The sequence below is a fragment of the Fukomys damarensis genome, unplaced genomic scaffold (genome assembly GCF_012274545.1).
Source record: "Fukomys damarensis isolate Sample0158 unplaced genomic scaffold, DMR_v1.0_HiC HiC_scaffold_38, whole genome shotgun sequence".
In the NCBI taxonomy this organism is placed as follows: domain Eukaryota; kingdom Metazoa; phylum Chordata; class Mammalia; order Rodentia; family Bathyergidae; genus Fukomys; species Fukomys damarensis.
In genome coordinates, this window is record NW_022900950.1 from 18,498,471 (window position 1) to 18,502,983 (window position 4,513).

Below are 4,513 nucleotides of genomic sequence, written 5' to 3' on the forward strand. Positions count from 1 at the left end.
TGAGAAAGTATAGTACAGGAAAAAAAAAAAGAAATTTAAATCAGCAAAAATTATCTCTAAACCATGACATAGAAGAACTTTGGTTTTTTTAATTTTTCTACTTGATTTTTATTATTATATTACTAGGATAGAATAATATTATTTTATCAACAAAAGTATCTTCTCTTTTTCTATTTTTTAAAATTTATACACCTATTACCATATGGCACAGTGATTTGATTATGCTGTTACTTCCACAAAACTAGTTTCCTTGGAGAAGGGTATCCTGTTTTGTTTCTGTATTCCCCAGTTCAATATGCCTAATAGATGGCTTTTTATTTTTAACTTTCAAAAACATTGAAAACAATTCACTATATAACCAACACCCAACAACCAGAGTACTCATCCCTACATTCTACAAGCGTTAACACCTGTCACTTTCCCTTTCCTCTCTCTCTCTCTCTCTCCCCCTCCTCTCTATCTATCCATCCATTTATCTGTTCTTCTCGCCATCTGTCTTCCTCTATGTCACTGCTGATGTTACGATAAGGCAACATACAGGACAAAAATTACTCTTGTGCATAATCATAATACCATTAGCACAACCTATATATTTAATATTATATAGTGATATGTTCAAAATTCTCTTGTCTAAATAACAATCATTATAGGTTATAGATTTTTTTCCTCTAGAATCCAAATAAGGATGAGGCTTTGCATTTAGATGATAAATTTCTCTGCACTCTTATTCTCGGGATGTTCCATTTTGTTTTTGTTTTTTGTTTGACTTTCATGACAGATATGTTTGCAGCATTCTAACTATGTATTTTGTAGGATGTCCTAAAATTTCAAATTTATCTGACTGTTTCCTCATGATTGGAATCAGTTGGAATAATTTTGACAAAAATACTAGAAGAATGGAAAGTAGTATAACCAAAAAGAAATCAAATATGGAAACTTCTCAAAAAACTAAAACTAAAAATTCCATTTTATCCAGCTATTCTTTCTTTAGGTATTTTCCTGAAATATATCACAGAAAATATACTATAATAAGGCAATATAATATCAAAGATATTATAGTATAGTAGCGATACACACAAATTCATTTTTATCACAGTGTAGTTCATAATAGCTAAATCTCGGAAGCAGCCTACACATCTAATAACAGATGAATGAATAGAGAAAAAGTGGTATTTACACATAATAGAATGCTGATCTGCCATAAAGAAAGATAAACCAGGGTCATTTGCATGGCAGTGATGTACCATGTGACCTCAATGTTAACTGAAGTAAATCAGATAAACAAGGTTAAATATCACATTGTTTTTCTTATATGAGAAACCCAAAATATAGAGCCAAATAAAGATAGCAAATAGGAAGAAGAGATATAGATCTTTCTAAGTGGAAAAGGGATCAAGAGATGGGGAGAAGCGGAGGGACAGAAGGGATGGATTGAAAATGAACTAAGATATGTTATGTGCGTGGACCAACTCCACACAAGAATATAAACATTATTCACTACAAACACTTACTGATAAAAATAAATCATATGTCTTGCTCAAATGCATTACATTCAAAGGCATATAAAATTAATTTGTCCAATTATGTTTGTAGTGTTACTTTCTATTTTTCAAAAACTATGTTTATTAATTAACATCAAAATTATACACATTTGTACCGTACAACATGGTATTTTGATATGTGTATATGTCTTAGTTTCTTTTCTCATTGTTGAGAAAGTATATCTGACACCAGATTAAAGAAGGAAAGGATTATTTCAGTTCACAGTTTTTAGAAGTTTCAGTCTATAGTCAATTGGTTCCGAGGCAGGGTGACATGGCAAAGGGGCATCGCAGGGAGAAATAGCCCATGGCAGGGAAAGCAGGAAGACCTGATGGGTAAAGCAAACTTCCTTTCCCTTTCTTCCCATCCAGGCTACAGCCTTTACACTGGCTCACTCACACCCAGAGTAGGGCTTCCATTATTCACACTTAGATCTTTGCTAAATAAATTTAGTTATCACACACTCTTAATTCTGTGATCATAAACCTTAATACAGCATCACATACCCAGGATCCAGCCACCTCCCGAAAGCCCCACCTCTGAGCACATGAGCTTTGGGGGGCGATATCTACCTATCTATCTATCTAGCTAGCTAGCTATCAATTGATGGATCAATTGATAGATACGACATAAAATATACATTGTGAAGTATATGAAAAGTGATAAAAGTCCAGTGAATATTTAAATTTTAAAACTTTACAGTAAAAGACACACTGCCATTACCCTCACTTTAAGCACTCTAATCCTATTGTTCCTGCCACTTTCTGAAGCAGTTCTGGAAGTCCTCTTTCATAAGCTTCATTTCTAGGTGAGAATGAAAAAATACAGTGAATGCTGAAGCTGAGTGTCATCTAGTCGAAAGGTAAGCTCATAAAAATATCATGGTGTGTCTTCACCCACCTGATCTGGCACTATGCAGCTTCTGGCTTTTTCCCAAAGTCAAAAAGACCAAGAAAGGTGTGTTTTGGTTTTATTCAGGATGTTGAGGAGCTACGACAGCATTACTAAAGGAAAGAGGACCTTCAGGATTGCTTCCAAAGGTTTCTCAGAATGTTTCCATCCATTCCCATCACTACTTGTTTGCTGGTTTGGTATTTAGCTCACTGCCTGGTATCATCTCTTCTAGTTCCCTCTTGTGCCTCTGGTATATCCTCAGGTCTTTTAGCTCTTACAGAGCTGCTGAAGGCCTCTGTCCCGAAGAGACTGGCACTTCCAGAGCCAATTGAGGTCAGCTGTGGTCTGGTTTTTGAGTTGTTGATTACACAGCTTCTCAGAGAAACTAAAGTCAGACCTCAGCTCATTTATTTTGCTGGTCAGATTGCCTCACACTGAGTAAAGCTCCTTCAAACTGGGAGCTCTGTTCTGTTGCTATGCCCCCATTATTCTTTGCCTCTTGTTTGTTCTCCACACAATAAGATGTCCCTGCTTACACTCTGGGACCAGCCATTTCTTCAAGGACACCTGGTTTCTCTTAGTGGAGAAAGATTTTCAGAAAATTGTGTCTGGGCACTAGATGCTTTCATTGCTAATGCGATTTCTTTACTTCTTGGAACTCTAAACGGATAGAGCTAGGAAATATATATATATATATCTCCTGTATTTATTTCTGTTTCTACCATTATATCTATCTATCCTGAAATATCCACTTATTTAAAACAATGAGTTTACATAAGTATCTCCAAATCCAATCAACTCAAGATTTATTCCAGCATTTCTTCTCTCCATATTAGTACTTCATTTCCTCACACATGTTATTTTCAGTGTTTCCTGTATGTAACCAAATTCCTGGGCCTTGATCCTTGGAACCTCAGCCCAACGAAGAAGGAAGCAGAGAAATAGGAGAATGGAAGAAGGAAGTCCATCCAGAAAGTTTGATTTTAGACACAGCAGGCTTTCTTTTGCCTAGCTCACCTGAAGTAATGTCCAGGAAGACAAATTTTCTTCAATTATTGCTGATATTAACTTTTACCACTTGGTTAAGAGTGTGTCTGCAGGATTTCTCCAATCATAAAGGGAGCATTTCTTCTTTGAATAATTTATTATAATTTATTATAAATTATTATAAAAGAGTCCTGTCGACTTTTTACCAATAAATATCCTTTTCCCCCCAACATATTTAACCACTCAGTGGTTTTAGCATTCCCTTGATGATCCGATCCTGAATATTAGCATACTGTTGTCTGGCAAATATCGATGTATTAATTCTTTCATTCTTTGTATATACATTACCTGTCATTCTTCTTTAAAGAGTAGCTTCTTGGTTTTTTTTCTTTTCTTTCTTATGTTTCACTATAAACAAATGGATTGTTTTTTATTATTTTATTTATTTTTTATATAAAGAAGGATCACACACAAAGTTCCACAATCCAGGGGCTCATAGTTTAAGTAAGGCAAAGTGGTGTAAACAAATAATCTCAGGAATGTAATAAATTGTAGAATAGAGTCCATACAAACCATTAGGGAAAAACTAAATAGAAAGCTACTTGTTTTCATAGAACATCAATTTCAAAAGTTATTCTTACATAATCCAAATATAGTATTATATCTTGTTTGAAGTCAGTAATGTTGGTCATTCTAGAGATGCAAATGAAAACAACACTGACATTCCACCTCACCCCAGAAAGAATGGCTGCTCTCATGAAATCAACTAATAATAAATACTGGTGGGGTTGTAGGGAGAATGGAACCCTTCTCCATTGTTGATGGGAGTGCAGACTGGTACAACTACTGTGGAAGTCAATATGGAGATTCCTCAAAAATCTAGAATTAGAAGTTCTATTTGACACAGGTATTCCCTTACTGGGTATCTTCCCGAAAGAATTAAAAGCATCGTAAATCCAGTGTGGTGGCTCAGGCCTGTAATCCCAGCACTTGGGAGGCTGAGGCAGGTGGATCACTGTGAGTTTGAGACCAGCCTAGGCTACATAGTGGGTTCCAGGTCAGTCTCAACTACATAGTGCGACCCTGTCTC